At 51.0% G+C, this 19,301-nt stretch overlaps 1 pseudogene; it reads left to right on the top strand.

Moving 5' to 3' along the window:
* The first annotated feature begins 10,869 nt into the window (after window positions 1-10,869).
* LOC121083218 lies at window positions 10,870-11,808 on the top strand (annotated as a pseudogene).
* The last annotated feature ends 7,493 nt before the right edge of the window (window positions 11,809-19,301 follow it).

Below are 19,301 nucleotides of genomic sequence, written 5' to 3'. Positions count from 1 at the left end.
GGAATGCCCCATACCATTCCCACCTGGGCTCTGGAGCCTGCAACATAAGAAGGACATGGACCTGCTGGAACAAGTCCAGAGGAGGGTTTTGAAGGTGACCAGGGGGCTGGAGCAACTCTCCTATGAAGCCAGGCTGAGAGAGTTGGGGTGTTTCAGCTCTGAGAAGAGAAGGCTCCGGGGAGGGCTGGGAGTGGCTTTTCAATACATAAAATGGGCTTATTACAATGACAGGAACCGTCTTTTTTTTCAGCGACTGTAGCATTTGGACAAGAGATAATGGTTTTAATCCTAAAGAGAGTAGATTTAGAATAGCTGTTAGGAGGGAATCCTTCCCCGTGAGGGCGGCGAGGCGCTGGCCCAGGCTGCCCAGAGCAGCTGTGGGTGCCCCATCCCTGGCAGGGCTCAAGGCCAGGCTGGACGGGGCTGGGAGCAGCCTGGGCTGGGGGGAGGGGGCCCTGCCCATGGATGGGGTTGGAACTAGATGGTCTTTAGACTTCATCCCAACGTAAAACATTTCTCCTGGTTTCAGCCGGGATAGTTAATTTTTTTCTTTTATTAGTTGTCAGCTCTGGGGGCTGTTCCTGCTGGAGCCCAAATACAAACCACCTTGCTGGAGTCCCTCTCTCAACAGGCATCCTGCGTATGGGGTCCCTGTCTCCTGCATCAGGAAGGAAAACCAGTGTCATGACAAAAACCGTCCTGAGGCTGTAGTGCCGCTCCCTTCCAGCACTAACTCTCCCAGGGTGTGTGTACCTCCTTATCCACAAGCCCCTGCCAAAGGCAAGGAGTGCTGTGAATTGTCCCCGTCCTGTAGGGAAAACGGAGGCACGGAAGGGTTAAATCAGCCTGCTGGCAGCAGGGGAGTTAGATGCAAGTTCCTCACTCACCTGTGCCCCCTCTTTTCCACAACATACCCAAGGACCAGACTGCATCTCCTTGGCTTTCATTTGACTTCCTTGACCCCTGAAGAGCTTCATCGCTCCTCCAAAGCGCTTTGAGCCCTCCACATGACACAAACCAAGAGGCCTTTTGGTCTGTTTCTAGTCACTGCTGTTTGCAATGTGAGTACAAACAGTGCAACGGCAATATTGGGAAATGCTGCCAAGACAAAGTTAATTGTAATTGGGCTCATGCAAAGGAGCTGTCCCTGCTGCGCTTCAGTTTCACCCACGTTACACCTGACCTCCTCTACATTCTGTGCGTCCTCCTCTTGACGTGCCCTGCAGCCACGGTGCCAGTAAGCTAGCAGCCAGAGGTGCCTCCAGACCCCCAACACACACACACACACACCCCCCCTCATACACACACACACTGACAGACGGTGCCAGGTGTCCGGTGCCAGGTGCCAGCCGGGTACAGAGCATCACACCTGGAGCAGCTTCTCCTTTATCTCCTCCGCTCCAAGCCAGCCTTGCATGGACCTCTCCTACCACCAGCTCCCAAGAAGGGCTGCAGGTGCAGCCTGCATACGAGTGCCGTGTTAGGAAGATACTGCTGCCGATTTGGCTGCTTTGCAGTTGTACATGCAACAGCAGGGACGGGAGCAGCACTTGCAGACTTGTTGCTGCTCAGGGGGAGCAGCGCTTTCAGGCCAGTTGACACACTTCTGAGCTTTTGCTTTGTGCTTTTGCTGTGGCTTGAAAAGCTGACAGGGTTTTCTGTTGTGCAATTAAGTAGTTCAGTCACTTGCAAAGTGACCAGTTTGCTCACTGCAGTAGTCAAAATCCAGAAGGTTTTCTAGAAATGGGGGACGCTGGGCACCTTGACCTAGCTTGCTGTACCCCGTTAGATGAGTTGCTGACTGTATTTCATTCCTGAACGGTGGGACAGCTTAAAATACCCTCAGAGAACAAGATGCTGGGTATTGAACAAAGTGCAAAAGGAGTGGAAATCTCCAGTTGCTAGCATACTGGCAAAGCTCCCCTGCCTTTGAAAGGACTGAGTAGGTCCTGGGACTTGAAGCTGAGATTGTAACTCTTTCCTCACCCGCGTGGGCGAGCTCTGCCTCTCTGCTGCTAAGCAATAACCATTAAAGCTGCCGGATTTGAAACGCTTAGCATTTGAGACGTTGTCAGTCTACCAGCCAGGCAGTCTGAGCCGGCAAAAAACATACAGCCGTCTGCTCTGGCCACCACATGCTGCCCTGGCTGTGCCAGTCAGCACTCCTGACCGGCGTACAGCCTGCACAAAAGAAAGTTAGCTGGAACGTGGGGTCTGAAGAGAGGTAGAGTAATCATCCAGCCCATACCCCCTCCCCAGCAGAAGATCAAAAGGAACCTCTGGTAGATACATGCACGACCTGATCTCCCATTGCAAAAGCTCCGTACTTGCCCCACATCGCCTGTTTCTGAGCATTCTCCTAGCGCCAAGCCTGTATCTCCCTGGGGCTCCTGACTTTTGCCCTTTCCAGAAGGGAGAAGAACAAAGCTTTACCTTCCTTGTGGCGTCTGGCATCCTCTTGAGGCTTGCGCAAGCAAGAAGGCCAGGCCTAGGGCCATGGCCAGGCAACTGCAGGTCTTCACAGGTGACTGGGTCGGTGGATGTTACACCTATGTGCCTACAGCTTGCCTGAAGCTGCTTGAATCAAGGAACAGCTTGCAGGCCAATAATTAGCACTGCTGTACTTGACCTATGCAAGGAAGCAAACCGAGGGTGCAGGTGTCTGCCTGGCAGGTCTCCACCACAACACTCCCTTAATGTGGGATAGCTGGAAGTAAAAAAGGAGCTCCTTAACTCAACAGGAGGTGAAGTCCACCTAGGTGTACTGGCATAGCTGCACAGCAGCTTCTCCCGGTAGATTGTTCCATCTTCCACCTCCATGTGGCTAAAAGTTGACCCTGGCTCAGAGCTTGGCACTACGCATAAAAATACGGGCACTGCGCATAAAAATAGTGGCACACCACCAGACTGAATGACAAGAACCCCCACCCAGCTCACCTGGACGATTTGGATGCCACCCTGGCTCTACCTACATCATTCAAATACTGCTTCTCTCTCACACAGCCAAGCAACTCCTCAACGTGCCAAAAGGACCTGCATGGAAGTAGTTATAGGTCTGAAGGGCCCCAGTCGCCCCAGTCCCTCACTGCTGGGACTTCAGAGACTGTCGTCATCACCGAGGAGAAAGTGCTGCCTGGGAATAGCCAGGAATAGCAACGGCTTGTCAACAAACGCACTGCCCTCTCTCACTGCATGGGTTATGTCTGTCTCAGCATCGAGCAGTGCCAAACAGAACTTTGGTCCACAAAGGGGGAAGATTTTCTCTGCGGGTGGGCAAACACCCCTCTGGGCATGCCTAGCTGCTTTCCTGGTACACACGCAAGGGTGCCTATGTCCTCCTGGCTTAAGCCTGTTGGTGTAAAAGTCGCTCTGGCTCTGGATCCAGTGGCGCTGCACCCCTTCTGGGGCACAAGGGAGCAGCCTGGACTCTTAGGGCTCTATTTGAATGTCCCCTTCCACCTGGGCATCCTGAAGCACCCGTGAACTTTAGTGAATGCTTTGTAAACCTTTGGACCTCGTGGAGGTATCCCCTGACCCTGCAGTCTCTCAGGGGGGAGGTCATGTATGAACCACAGGCGAACCATGTGGTATTCAGGGAGAGAGGTGCTGGAGAAGCCTTCCTATTTAACATTTACCCTTCATCCTCTATATTTTAGGGTGTCTTTCAACTTCCTAGAGCTTAATGATGGTAACAAGATGGTCAAATTTTTTTGTGTATGGATCAGGCAAATGGCCAAGAAGGTAGATATCATGGTGGGAGTATGCTATAGACCACCTAACCAGGATGAAGAGGCAGATGAAATGTTCTACAAGATCAAGTGGGAGAAGTCTCACAATCACTAGCCCTTTTTCTTGTGTTGGTCTTCAACTTACTGCTGGAATGTCTGCTGGATATACAGCACAGTGGAAAGGTAGCAGTCTAAGAGGTTCCTGGAGGTTGTGGAAGATAAGTTCCTGACACAGCTGGTCAGTGAGTCAACCAGGGGAGAAGCCCCGCTGGACTTGCTGTTTATGAACAGAGAAGGACCTTTGGGTGATGCGATCGCTGGAGGTCATCTTGGGCACAGTGATCAGAAGATGATAAAGTTCTTGATTCTCAGAAAAGTAAGGAGGGGGGTCAGCAGAACTGCTGCTTTGGACTTCCAGAGGGCAGATTTTTCCCTGTTGCGGAGTCTGGTTGTCAGATTTTCTTGGGACACAGTCCTGGAGTGCAAAGGGGTCCAGGAAGGCTGGACCTTCTTCAAGAAGGAAGTCTTAAAAGTGCAGGATCAGGTGGTCCCTGTGTGCCAAAAGACAAAGCAGTGGGGAAGGAGACTGGCCTAGCTGAACAGAGAGTTTTGGCTGGAACTCAGGGAAAAAAGGAGTTTCCCACCTTTGGAAGAAGGGACAGGCAACTCTGGAGGACTAGGAGGATGTCATAAGTTTATGCAGGGGGAAGATTAGAAAGGTGAAAGCCCAGCTAGAACTCAGGCTCGCCACTGCTGTAAAAGATAAGAAAAAAAGTTTTCACAAATACATTAGTAACAAAAAGAGGACCAAGGATAATCTTCATCCTTTATTGGATGCAACAGGGGATGTTGCCACAAAGAATGAGGAAAAGGCTGCAGTACTTAATGCTTTCTTTGCCTCAGTCTTTAGTAGCAAGACCAGCTTCGCTGTGGGTACTCAGCCCCCTGAGCTGGAAGACAGGGACGAGGAGCAGAATGAAGACCCCACAGTGCAGGAGGAAATGGTCAGTGACCTGCTGCTCCACTTAGACATGCACAAGTCTGTGGGGCCAGATGGGAGCCACCTGAGGGTACTGAGGGAGCTGGTGGAGGACCTTGCCAAGCCACTCTCCATTAGTTACCAACAGTCCTGTCTAACTGGGGAGGTCCCAGCTGACTGGAGGTTAGCCAGTGTGACACCCATCTACAGGAAGGGCAGGAAGGAGTATCTGGGGAGCTACAGGCCTGTCAGCCTGACCTCAGTGCCCCGGAAGGTTCTGGAGCAGATCTTCCTGAGCACCATCACACAGCACGTGCAGGACAACAGGGGGATCAGGCTCAGTCAGCAGGGGCTTATGAAAGGCAGGTCCTGCTTAACAAACCTGATGTCCTACGACAAGATGACCCACCTAGTGGATGAGGGAAAGGCTGTGGATAGTGTTTACCTGGACCTTAGTAAATCTTTTTACATTGTCTCCCACAGCATTCTCCTGGAGAAACTGGCTGCTTATGGCTGGGATGGGTGTGCTCTGCTCTGTGTAAAAAGCGGCTGAACAGCTGAGCCCAAAGCGTGGTGGGGAATGGAGTCACATCCCGCTGGCGGCCGGGCACACCGGCTGCTCCCCAGGGCTTCCTGCTGGGGCCGGTTCTGTTTAATATCAACGATCTGGCCAAGGGGCTGGAGCGCACCCGCAGTCGGTTTGCAGATGACACCGAGCTGGGGGCAGTGTGACCTGCTGGGGGGCAGGGGGCTCTGCAGGGGGTCTGGGCAGGCCGGGCCGAGGGGCCGAGGCCAGTTGTATGAGGCCCAACGGGGCTGAGTGCCGGGCCCTGCCCGTGGGTCACACCAGCCCCCCACAGCGCTGCGGGCTGGGGGCAGGGGGCTGGGAACTGCCCGGCGGGGAAGGGCCCAGGGGGGCTGGTCGGCAGCCGGCTGGGCATGAGCCCCCCGTGTGCCCAGGTGGCCACGGCGGCCAGCAGCGCCCTGGCCGGTGTCAGCAGCAGCGTGGCCAGCAGGGCCAGGCAGTGCCCGTCCCCCTGTGCTGGGCCCTGGTGCGGCCGCCCCTCGAGCCCTGGGCTCAGCGTTGGGCCCCTCACCCCCAGACAGACCCGGAGGGGCTGGAGCGTGTCCAGAGCCGGGCAGGGGCTGGGGAAGGGGCTGGGGGAGCTGGGGGGGCTCAGCCCGGAGAAAAGGGGGCTCAGGGGGGCCCTTCTGGCTCCCTACAGCTGCCTGGCAGGGGGTTGTAGTGAGGTGGGGTCAGTCTCTGCTCCCAGATAAAAAGTAACAGGGCAAGAGGAAACAACCTCAAGTTGTTCCGGGGGAGATTTAGATTGGATATTAGGAAAATTTCTTCTCTGAAAAGACAGTCAAACATTGGAAGAGCTGCCCAGGGAAGTGTCTGAGTCACCATCCCTGAAGGTGTTTGAAAAACACATAGATGTGGTGCTTAGGGACATGGTTTAGTGATGGACTTGGCAGTGCTGGGTTAATGGTTGGACTTGATGATCTTAAAGGTCTTTTCCAACCTGAATGATTAAATGATACTATCACTACATGCCCTTGTAAAAAGTCCTTCGCCAGCTTTCTTGTCAGCCCTTTTAGGCACTGGGAGCTGCTCTAAAGTCTCCCTGGAGCCTTCACTTCCCCAGGCTGAACAGCCCCAACTCTCTCAGCCTCTCTTCACAGGAGAGGTGCTCCATCCAGCCCTCTGATCATCTTCATGACCCTCCTCTGGACTCTCTCCAACAGCCCCACGTCCTTCTAGTGTTGGGGGCCCCAGAGCTGTCATGTTAAGTCCTCACTTCTACATTAATTTGAAAATTAAACTCAGTGAAATGCATGGTTTCAAAACTGATTTGAATGTGTCGTTCTCTACATCAAAAATAAATTTTCCTGTCTTTGTGGTGTTTATACAACTTTCTGCTGCACTATTCCCTGACCTCTTAAAAAAAAAAACAGTTGACAGAATGTTTCTGCTATCCTGAATATGCACTTTTTGCTATACTGGGTTTGCACGTTTCAGCCTTATGCTGCCTAGGACTTGGGGAGGGTGTCTGTTGGGGGCAAGGACAGCTCATGCCACGGTATGGCCCTTTGTACTGAGAACCAGGAGAGACTTCCAGCTACTGGTTCAGCAGAGCCAGAAATGAAACTGCGTTTGCATTGCTCCAAGCTGAAACACAAAAAAGGTCTTTCATTCTTCTGGAGACAACTTGTGCAGCCTATTCCTGTCTGGCTTGGTCATCTCCTAGCACTTGCCATTTGTAAAAGAAATTAGATGAGAGAGAATTGACTTGGGACTAAGGATGTTACCATCCAGCCCCTTCACTGAGGTTATTACAGAAGATGCCTGGAGAAGACTCATGCTTTTGGGGATCTTCATCCAGAAGACTCCCATTGGTGTTGCTTGGGGTGATTTATGCACAGCCCTGTGGCTCTGCCCTTGCGCACAGGAGACGTTTTTTTTCTCGTCTGAGGGTGGCAGCTGTCTGCAAGCTAAGAGCAAAGTGGGTGGCTGTATGGCAGAACTGGCATGAGACAGGGCACAGCAGGCTGCTCCAGGTGCTTAAGGATGGGAGACTGGTAGGACTTCAGCAGCTGGACTGTACACATTCACAATGTGAGTTATGAGAAAAGCTGGACATTTTTTTTAAAAGAGTTTTTCAAAGTTTTAAAGTTTCTTATTGAATGAAACTGCAGACCCATGGCTGCAGAATTCTGATTTTTTAAGTATTTTTCAGGTAAAAATAGGACTTCAGTTTAAAAAAGTAAAGCAAACCTTTTAACCAAAATCAGAAATTGTTTGTTGCAAAAGAATCAGCTTGGTTTTCTTTGTATAAATTAATAAAGAATTAGCTAAATACACATTTTCTTTAAAACTAGATTTTCAACCATGGATAATGTTCTTAATCCCTTGCATACAACAGCAGGTATCTGAATAGAAAGCTGTGGGCATGCAGCCGGGGGCTCTCGCCAACAGGAAGAATTTGGTGAAATAGGCTGGATTATGTCACCTGTGGTCACAGCTTGCTGGGGATGGGGTGGAGAGGTGAAGAAGGCAGGCAGGATGTTGGCCCAGGATCCCAAGCCACGAGGGGACCAAAGCATTATTTTGAGGAGGTATCCTGCATCCATGGTGCAGTTTGTGGAAGAGGAGTGACTGCCCCAGGGACACACACCAGACCAGCTACACACTCATCAGTCAGAGCACAGGCTGGAGCTGGACCTTTGCCTTCGATGTGAATGTGTGTCCTTAGCACAGTGCTGGCAGCCAAGCAGCACTCACCTTTGTGCCTTATCCTGGAATAATCCAGTTTTATCTCCATAGGAAAGTCTGTTTGGCATGTGCTGTGCTGCAGTGGGCAATCCCCCACTGCCACCAAGGTGTCTGTGATGAGAAGGAAAAGGGTGCAAGGGTTGAGATGGGGAGAGCTCAGTCCGGAAGATGTGACAAGGCAGACATAAAAAGTCACAGGAGAGCACAGGGACCATTCCTTCAATCAAAGGTTTCTGGGTTCAGCAGTAATTAACTTAGTGTTAATTAAGGAGTTAAAGTTAAAAGTTAAAGAGGAGTAAAGAAGAATTAAACTACAGGGGAAGAAATCTGGTGGTGTCTAGGATCTGGTGGCAGTGATCTCAATGCGTTCCAGCCTGCAGTACTGATTTTTCATTCAAGTTCCATTTTCCCAAAGCTGAGGGAACTTAAAGGCAGAGGGAATCCAGGAACAAGGGAACAAGGAAATTGCAAAATTAAGATGCGTTTTGAACAAGTTAGCTAATGGCAGAGCCTGGTCCCCTGCATGCCTGCAGGCAAGGACAGCTGTGATTAGGATGGAGCACTGAAAGCTGCAGCTAAAGCACCATGGACAAAGTGAAATGAAGCTGTTAAGTACAGAAATCAGATAAAAGCAGACAAAGGCATCTGCTCCTCTGCATGGATAAGAGAGGCCCATGCCTTTCTGAGAGAAAGGCAACCATAGAACTTTATTTTTTAATGTAATTTAATTGATAGCTGAGAAGGATGGAAAGTAGCTTCTGCTAAGAACAGAAAACAAATACAGCAGCAAGTCTGGGTAATTTGCACGAGGGAAAAACATCTCTGATTTGGCCAAAGAGGTCTTCGGCCTGTTCTGCCAAACTTTTATTAGTCCTGGCATGCTGTAGTCATTGCAGACACTTCCTCAGGCCATTACTTTAGCAAGAAAGTACAATGATGTGATTAGCTACAGACTGCTTAGCCTGACGTCAATGCCCAGCAGAATGCCCAAGAAGTTAACAAGAGATTTGGTCAATAAAGAATTGATGATTGGAATCAAATTCAATTATGGCAATCAACATGGCTTTGCAGGAAATGTCTCTTGTCAAACAAACCTGATTTCATTTTCTGATGAGTTAGCACGTTTAGTTAATCAACCTGTGCATGTGTGTGTGATTAAGTAGGGTACACAGAGTTATCTAAAAGAAATGTGCCTCCACCACACTGCTTTCAGGTGGATGAGGAACTGTATGATTAAAAGACCTCAAAATGAAGGTTTCAGAACCATCATTACAAACAGCTTGTGTTTCTGCAGGGTTGCCACAGTGGCTGGCTCTAGACTAGAAGTCATTCCATACAACTTTCATCAGATGCCCCAAAATCAGCACAAATTGTGTCTCAAATAGTGCTGGAGAAAGGCAAGTTATGCAGAGAAATATAGAGATTGGAAGACTTGATCATTCAAGGGAACTGCCTGCAACAAGCTAAATACCAGGGTAAGGAATGCTGGGTGGGTTTTCAGAGTGGAGCACTGTATCCTGGAGAACAGAGGCCCTGGAAAGCAGCTGACAGCACACTGAGAGGGTAACACTGGGACCCAAAGGGCTAGTGCAATTTTGGATGCATCAGAGGGAAATGGAAGTGATATTTTTTCAAAAAAGGTGTTGAAATCTTGGATATGTGCAAAAGAAACCTTCTCAATAAGACAGATAGTAGAACAGGTGAGCGGAGATGAGAAACTTGCAGTGCTCTAGGTCTTTAGTTTATCAAGAATAACTCCTTGGTCATGGGAAGTACATACCTTCACGCAACGCAGGTACTCTGCCATGAAGAGCTCTCTGGCCAAGCATAGGAAGGTAGAGGAGGATGCTGTGGCTGGGAGGAGCAGACCAGCAATGTCAAATGGGAAGAAAAGTACATGATTATAACACTAAGGATGATTAGCACTTCCGGCAAAAAGTCAAGGCATGAAGTTTCTCTGTCTCTGAAAGTCCACATGCAATAATGCCATTTCGTTCAGGAAAGCATGCTTTAGCAAATCCTGTGTTCTTGGGCTCCAGGGAGGAAGAAATGGGTATAACACCACTGTTTTTTGACAGGACAATATTCTGCATTAGTTGGACCTTCAGTCTCATGGATGGATGAGTGTGGAGGAAGGGTAGTACCATTTTAATTGTACTGTCCTTGACTGCAGCTAGCAGGTAGAGGCTGCAAGTGATGCTTGTGTCACTTTAGTGCTGGGTCACAGCTTGGAGCGTCATTTTTCTGGCTGCAGTTTCTCTCAGCCCAGTTTAACCATGGACATTTTGTCCAGGTGCAGCTTCTGCATGACCCAAAGTAGCAACAGGATGGAACTGGTGTGACCTGGGCCATATGCCCAGTCCTCTCTCTGAGCAGGGCATGGGGAGGGAGGCGTTGCTTGCAAATCCTTGCAGCGAGGCCATAAGCCCTGCCATCACATTGCTGATGAAGGCTGGGCAAGGGCTGAAGAGCCTGGGGTCATTATGCTCCAATTCTACCCCCTGATAGTGGCAATAGTGGCTGGAAGCTACAGCAGGGCAGGACACCATGGCGCCAGCCTTTAGACAGACACACATATGGCAAAAGCTAGAAGTAAATCAGGGCTGGAACGAGAAGCAGAAGGGAAGGAAGCCCCTTGCAATCAATAGGACAGCCAGGCCTCTCCAGCGATGTGTCCTCTGGTAAGCACTGACCACAGCATCAGTTTAAAAGCCTGTCTTGTAGATAATAGGTTCTGAAAGTTTTCCCCCAGGTAAATACAACAAAATTGTGTGATGCTTGAGAACTGCAGTGTGCACAGTTTTATGATCAAACTGATGGCAGCAAAATCCCAACCTTTCTGTCACTGTTACAGGGACAAATATGTGGCTTGGCCTACTTGTGTCATGTCAACCACCAACCAATCCAACACCAACTCTTTGCCTTTTCTCCTGATGGGCATCCCTGACCTGGAAGCTCTCCACATGTGGATTTCCATCCCATTCTGCTTTACATACATCATGACCTTGCTGGGAAATAGCATGGTCTTTCTCACTGTAAAGCTGGACAAAAACCTCCATGAGCCTATGTATTATTTCATTTCCATGTCAGCTGTCATCAACCTCATCTTCTCAACTGCTGTAGTTCCCAAAATGCTGAGTGTATTCTTATTGGATTCAAGAGAGATTTGTTTTGAGGCCTGCTTCATCCAGATGTTCTTCATCCACACACTCATGGCAGCAGAGTCAGGGGTGTTCCTGGCAATGTCCTTTGACTGGTATATAGCCATCTGCAACCCCCTGAGATACCACATCATCACTACGAGCTCAAGGATGATCCTGCTGTCTCTGGCCAGGGAAAATGGTGTCATATCACCTTTAATGTGTCTCCTCATCAGCTTACCCTACTGCAAAACCTGAGTCGTCCCTCATTCCTACTGTGAGCACATGGCTGTGGTGGAGCTGGCCTGTGCCAACCCATCTGTCAGTGATCTCTACAGCCTCATCGTGGCAATAGTATTGGTGGAGACAGACTGTCTTCATCACCTTCTCCTATGGTCTTCAGGTCTGCGATGAGGCTGCCATCCCAAGAGGCTTGTCTTAAGACCCTCAGGACCTACATAGGCGGCCTACTCTCCATGTACCTGCAGATGTTCTCTTCCAGCTTGGCACCTCACATCCAAGTCCTAGTGGTTGGTTTCTATTTGATGGTCTCTCCCATGCTCAGCCCCCTCATTTAAGGCATAAAGATGCAGCGGATCCAGGAAGGGATCTTCAAACTGCTGGAGCAGTTGACAGGACTCAGGATCTCACAAGCTGAGAGAGGGAAGCACCGCCAGAAAATAATTCATCCCATCCTAGAATAGCTGTGAAATTAAGTGCAATGAATTATCCCCCAGAAATGTCCATCTCTCTTTGGTGACGAGAAAGTGAACCTGGACCAGATGCCTAATGCTGAGATGGCAGTAGCTTATTAACAATAAATTAATGGGCCAGTCCTGAGGGGTTCTGGGTGACTGCCATTTTGGCCAATGCACTCCTGTTTTCCAGGATATCACCTGGGAATGTTACTTCACAGTAGCTCTCTGATCTCACTGTGTTTCAGTCCCTGTGGCACATGGCTGAGGTGCCTCACAGATCAATGTGCATCAGCCAGAGAGGACAGTTCAGTCCACCAAGCACTAGTGAGATGATACCACAGTGCTCACTGCCTCAGGTTCCACGTGGAGGGGAGAAAAGGATGCTCTGACCTCTTCCCAGCTCACAAGGGGTGGGAATGGCTCCCCCATAGTTTCTTCCACCTGTCCATGCAGAAGGTATCTGCTTGCTGCTTCTAACCAGAAGTCAGACCAGAGTATCTGAGAAATGTTGTGGCTACCAGGATATCCAGGAAGAGGAGTCTGTTTAATCAAAGGCTACAGTTAACCATTCACTGCAGTGGTCTCAGGCATCACCTCCCACATCTCCACTGCAAGCTCTGACCAGGACCACATGCACATCAATGCAAAGGCAACGTGGTAAGGTGAAGTGTTTCAAGTTCTCCTACAGCTGTCTGCAAATCCAACAAAGCAAACACAAGGAGCAGTGAGCTGACCCAAGTGCCAGCACTGCAGGAATCTGTTCCTCCAGAACGTGAAAAATGTGAACTTCAGGGTTCCTCCAGAATGGGGATGGTGTTTTGCCTAGAAGCAATTGCTGCTGCATACACCGAGCTCAGAAAATCACTCAGAAATCTAAAGCAAAAGCTGTTTGCTATTCCTGACATAACCTACGATTACAGGTGCAAGAATGATCACAGATCACTCTAGGAAATAGAGTTACTTCATAATTCTGCAAAGAGTGAGTGCAGATTTATCACCCTCTTTGGAGAGAGGGTGATCTTCTCAAGAAGTAAGGAAAAGAAAATGCCTCCTGTAAAATGTGGTACATTCATCTTCATTCCTTCCTTCCTCCCTTTCTAGATCATCCAAATTTGTCTCAAAACCAACATAAATCACCAGACTCCCACTGATACGCATCAGCTGGAAAGCTTCAGAGAATCATAGAATCACAAAATATCTCAAACTGAAAGGGACCCATAAGGATCATTGAGTCCAACGCCCTGCTCCTCATAGGACTGTCTAAAACTAAACCATATAACTAAAAGCATCGTCCAGACGCTCCTTGAATTTTGACAGGCTATTGTATATTGTGTATGTAAAATGTATACTAATCTTGCCTATGAAAGTTTAGGTTAGACATGTTTTTCAAAAGCCTACTAGGAAAGTGTTCAGCACTTGAACAGGTTGTTTGGAAAGGAGGCAATCCACCACTGGCAAAACTTAGACAAGCATCTTGCCAATCCTGCTGCGGACAGGAGAAAGCGCCGGGGGACCTCTCCAGGCCCTCTGGCACTGGGCATTGACAGGGTTTTGATAAACCCACAGAGAGTTGAAACTGGGAACATTTTGCTGTGCAGAGAAGGGCAGCATGTAGAGTGCTCCCAGCTTGTACGACAAAGGTTCCATATATGTTCCTACAACCTCTGGTTATGTTTCTTGTCACTTCCTCAGTCAGCAAGGCAAACAGGGGGTTTATTACCACTCAGAACCAGCACCACTGTCAGTGATGATGTCATGCAGTGTGCTCTCTGCTATCGATGTCACCAAAGAGATGCTTCTGCCTTCATTAACACTGCCAGAGATCAATGCATGTCTCTGGGCAGGGGGACTTTGAAAAAGCAAAGGACTGAAAACTAAACGTAATCTTTTATGTCTATGCTTCCCGTTCTCTGCATCAAGAACACCTACAGGATGATTTTTCCACAAATAAAAAACAAAAGTGAAAATCTCAAAATTTCATTTCCAACAGAAATCACAGGTGAGCTCTCAGCCTGCCATCTCCTACCCTCCCACACAGAAAAGCTCAAGCAATGTGAGTGATGGCAAATTTAACCCCGTCCCCAACCATGCATCATAGCCAGTGCTCATCTCAGCCACCAAGATGTCTAAAAAGAAAAAAATACAATCTCAAGATACTATGAACTTGGTCCAGAATGACGGGCACAGGACACCAATGGAAGGAGCCTGGCTCCAGCCTCTTGGCACCCTCCCTTTGGGTATCTATGTACATAATAAGGTCCTCCTGAGCCTTCTCTTCTCCAGGCTGAGCAGTCCCAGCAAAAATGCTCCATTCCACCAGCACCTTTGTGGCCCTTGTCTGGACTCTCTCCTCTATACCCGTGTCTCTCTCATACTGGGGAGCCCAGCAATGAACCCAGCACTCCACGTATGGCCTCTCCAGTGCTGAGCAGAGGGGAACGATCATCTCCCTCAATCATCTGGCAATGCCTCTCCTGGTGTAGCCCAGGACACCATTGTCCACCTTTGCTCATGGTCAACTCGGTGTCCCCTAGGTCCTTCTCTTCCAAGCTGCTTTCCATCCAGGTGGCCCCAGCCTGTGTTGGTGCCTGGGCTTGTTCCACAGTCCTGGCAGGACTTTGCACTTCTCCTGGTTGAACTTCATGAGGTTCCTGCTGGCCCATTTCTCCATCCTACCAAGGTCCCTCTGGAAACCAGCACACCCATCAAGTGAACCAGCCACTGACACAGAATGGCTGGGGTTGGAAGGCACCTCTGGAGACCATCTAGTCCAACCCTCTGCTACAGCAGGTTCACCCAAGAGCAGGTTGCACAGGATCTCATCCAGGCAGGTTTGGAATGTCTCCAGAGCAGGAGACCCCACAGCCTCTCTGGGCAGCCTGTCCCAGTGCTCTGCCACCCTCACAGTAAAGAAGTTTTTCCTCATATTCAGGTGGAAGTTCCTGTGTTGCAATTTCTGCCCATTGCCCCTTGTCCTGTCACTGGGCATCACTGAAAAGAGCCTGGCCCTGTCCTCTTGGCACTCACCCTTAAGATATTTGTAGGTATTGATGAGGTCCGCTCTCAGTCTTCTCCTCTCCAGGCTGAACAGCCCCAGCTCCCTCAGCCTTTCCTCATCAGGGAGATGCTCCACCCCCTCACCATCTCTGTGGCCTCCACTGGACCCTCTCCAGTAGTTCCCTGTCTCTTTTAAACTGGGAAACCCAGAATTGGACACTCCTCCACATACTTTAGAAGTACAAGCATGGAAAGGTTGGTCCTGGCTAAGGAGGCATCCTACCAGTGGTGGTCAGTACATGGTCCCCGATACTCATGATTTCACTGAGAAAAGACCCACTGACTTGGCTGTTTGCAGAGGGGACCCCACAGGGCTTTGCTGCTGGGCACGGGGCTGCAGTAGTGGGGGATATGGGGTGTCCCTGTCCCTGGAGTTCTGCTCATGATACCTAGCAGCTCCCAGTGTGTGATTTCCCCATTGCTGCTGGCTGGGGTATCTCCCCTGGACCCAGGCTCCACCGAGGAGCCCCAAGGAGAGAGGCATTTTCCCTTGTTTACCTGCAAAGTAGCCATGAGCAAAACAGATAGATGCATCATCATCGCTGAGTAATTAGCCTCAGGACACTTCTAGCTATTAGCCATAACTCACTTGCTAATTTTTAATCTCTCCTTCGGGTGAAGTGTCCAAAGCAAACAACAGTTTAACCCTGTGAGTGCTGGTCAGGGGTAGGTGCTTGACATCAGTGCTGTTAGAGATGGGCAGTGTTGGGGGAGCACAGAGACTTCTGCAAAAGCTGGTGTGTTTGGGCAGCAATATCCAGCCCTGGCCCTGCATGGAGATGTCTCTGCTCCCTCCATTGCTGGCTGCAGAGTTGTAAAGCCTTTGGTGCGAGGCCAGCACCCCTGAACCACCACGGCGTCTGGAGATGAGGAGGCTGATCCAGCTGCAGCTCCCTGGGCAGTGCTGGTGCAAACTCCTCTAGCGCAGCGGCAAAACACAGACCTGTCTGCGGGACAGTGTGAAAGAGCTGGCTGAGCATGCACAAATTAAAAGGTTTCAGCACATACTGCCCCCGACAACTCCAGCACTGGCTGCTTGGGGCCCCAGGCTGGGCACAGACTCCAGCTCCCACCCACCCTCCTGCCTGTTCACCCCCCTGCCTGCACAGCACAGAACCTGCACCATCCCTTCCCACCAGAGCCCACTCCCCAGCCTCAAGCTACTCTCCAAATTAGTGTGTATTCTCATCCCAGCTAAATTAACACTGTTCAGCAGCATTTCCTCACAAGGCTGTAGCGTACAACCCTTCTTGGGATCTGCAGTTCAAAGGGTCCCTTTTGGAAACACAACCCAAATATGAACTCTGGGCAGTGGGTGCTGGAGGTGCCACTGGAACAGGTTTTCCTCATTTTACTGTGGCATTTTCAGCCCCTAAAAATGTCCCAGCTCTGGGGCTGGGTTTTGGGGAGGGTGACTGATTTTTACAGACCTCTGGAAAGTTTGGACTTGGTTGCTGTTCTTCGTATCAGGCAGCTGCCCCATGGACCCAGGGGAGCTGCACGAAGTCTGCAGCCGCCCCAAGCGTGGGGCACTGGATAAAACTCCCCAGCACTAGGAAGGGGTTTGGGGATCCCCACAGGCCATCCCGGGAGAATCCCTGCCTGGCCATAGAGGGCATCAGGGAAAAGGAGGCACAGCGGCTCAAACATGCCTCCCTTTGCAAAGGGGCCAGATGGCCATGCAGGTCTGGGGGGGAATTGGAAAGGAGTTAATTACTGGGGAGGGTGAGGGTCTGGAAAGAGGGACTGTTGTCCTGCGGCCAGGTCTCCCCTCCCCGCCCCCCACCCCACCCCCCCGGTGCAATGACCACGGGGATACTGGGATGGTCACCCCACCCCAGTGCCACCAGCCCTGGCTCCAGCCAAGAAACTGAAGCAAAAACCCCAGGGAAGCATCATCAGTTGCAAATCCGCTAATTGGCCACTCAGCAGCAAACTGGAAGGGGTGGGGGAGAGGGCAGGGAGACCAGGGCCGCAACAGCCCAGCCAACCAGCAATCAATCCTCCTGTGGCCCCGTGCTGTAATTACCATCCAGCTCGTTAGCACTAATTGAACTACTCCCAGGAAGGGAGCACGACGGAAAAAAAAAAGTAAACAAAGTTCAGTTGCTTTTAACTTTGACTTGTTCTAAATGTCAAGGAAGAAAATAAGTCAGAGAGCCTGAGACATCTTGGAGGGTTCTCTTGCCTCCTTGTGTCACCAGCCCCATGACTGAAAATCTCTGCCCAGGGCAAGGGGACGGTGCGTGAGTGAGTCGCCGGCCAAGGCTAATGGCATGTGCCCTTCTGCAGGCAGGATCAGGTCCCTGGGGTGAGCTGTGCTTGGCTCACCACCCAGCACAGTGATGCTCCCTCACAAAATACCGTGCCCAGTTCTGCTGCAGTGGAGTGCTGGAGGGTCCCAAACCCAGGAGCAATTCTTCCCCAAGCCAGGAGCCTGTTCCCCCCTTGCCGGGGGCGCACACTGAGCGCATTGGGTGCAAGGGACCAAGCCATGCTCTGGCTTCTGCTGCCCAAGGCCACCTCTTACCCAGCAGGAAATTCTGGGAGTGCCCTGATGTTAGTCCTCACTGCCCCCGTTTTTGGGGTGCTTGTGATCTACAGCTACACCAGTGGTGTGCAGCTCAGGGCAGTGCTGTGGGGGTGTGAGGGAGCTCTCTTGCACCTGGGGTCATGCAACACAGCAGGGTGCAGGGGGACAGCCTTAACGGCCCTCCTTGCTGCAAGGGTTGTGGGGCAGCTCTTGGTGCTGCTCTGAAAGCAGCTCCCCAGCAAAATCCTTCAGCTTGTGCCTCCCAAAACCCGAATCTCCTCTGCACTGAGACAGCACTGCTTTGGGTACAGATACTGCACAGCAACCCTGTGGTGCACCCTGCACCAGGCGCTGTGCACCATTCACCCTGTATCCTGCATTGTCATCCTGGTTTTGGCTGGGATAGAGTTAATTTTCTTCTCAGTTGCTGATGCAGAGCTGTGCTTTGGATTTGGTGTGAGAGCAATGCTGATAACACACTGATGGTTTTGGTTGTTGCTGGGTGATGTTTATACTAAGTCAAGGACTTTCCATTTGCTTAGGCCCTCCCAGCAAGAAGCTGGAGGGGCACAAGAAATTGGGAGGAGACACAGCCAGGACAGCTGACCCAAACTAGCTAAAAGAATGTTCCAGACCATAGAATGTGATGCTGTGTTTATATAAGCTGGGGGAAGAAGAAGGAATGGGGGGACATTCAGAGTGATGGCATTTATCTTCCCAAAGAACCATTACACCTGATGGAGCCCTGCTGCCCTGGGGATGGCTGAGCACCTGCCTGCCCATGGGGAGTGGTGAATTAAATTCCTTGTTTTGCTTTGCATGTGTGCTGTTAATAGTTTCTTACATGTGCACAGCTTTTGCTTTACCTATGGAACTGTCTTCTCACTCTTACTGTTCCAGTTCTCTCCCCCATTCCACCCAGGGTGTGGAATCGAGCGAGCAGCTGTGTGGGGCTTAATTGCTGGCTGGGGTTAAACCACCACTCCCGAACTCTCCTCCCCCAGGGTCTGATGCCCTGGAGCTACTACAGGAGCACAGCCAGTAGAAGACAGCCTGCCTGCCTACTGGTCTGGACTGGGATGGGGAGGTCTCATAGCCCCTATCCAGCCACCCTGTGCTTTCCCCCAGTGCTGTGCCTGGCTGTGCAACCAGCTGCCTTTGCAATGGGTACAATGTCATCAGGCCTTTCCTGAGCTGGTTCAAAGCCAGGTCCCAGCAGAAAGCAAGCTGCAGAGCAGTCCAGGGTAGGTTTCTTTGGGGCCATGGAGGCAGCAGCAGGAGCTAAGCGCGTTGGTGACAGCTCTGTTGGCCATCTCTCCCTCCTGCGACCATCCCCACTAGTAGACTGGGACAGCCCCAGCAGGTCTGGGCAGCTGAGGGGTGGCCAAGGGGACAGGACTGGTGTGGCAGCAGTCAGGGAGAGAGTCTGGATTGCAAAATGCTCCCATTGCCCTGTCATACCCTGGGAACAGGGTGTCCTGGGTACACCCAGAGCATTTTAAACTGGGGGAAACAGAGGGGCAAGACCAGAGGGGTCCCTGTGAATGGCTGCAGGGAGCTGCTGAGCTGAGCCCCTGGCACCACAGTCACAGGGGACTTTGCTGGCCACTGTCCCCAAACAGCTCCATCATGCTGCCTTGGGCTGAGCCCACCAAAGTCATGCAAGCCCAGGAGCTGATGCCTGGCCAGGAGCAGGAGATTTGCTGGTGAACCAGTTTGGCAATGGGCAGTGTAAAAGGCAGTGTGCATCCTCCAGGTTACGGCCGGCCCCAGGCCCCTGCAGAGTCCTACACACCCAACTCATGGCTGCAGAAGTGAAACAGGCCCTGGGGTCTGTCAGAGCCACCTGCAGCTCCTTCCACGCTCAGATGACGGACCCCAGGGAGGGG

Source organism: Falco naumanni, chromosome 2, assembly GCF_017639655.2.
Source record: "Falco naumanni isolate bFalNau1 chromosome 2, bFalNau1.pat, whole genome shotgun sequence".
Classification (NCBI taxonomy): domain Eukaryota; kingdom Metazoa; phylum Chordata; class Aves; order Falconiformes; family Falconidae; genus Falco; species Falco naumanni.
Note: the sequence above shows the minus strand (reverse complement) of the source record. Positions and strands in the feature narration are given on the sequence as shown.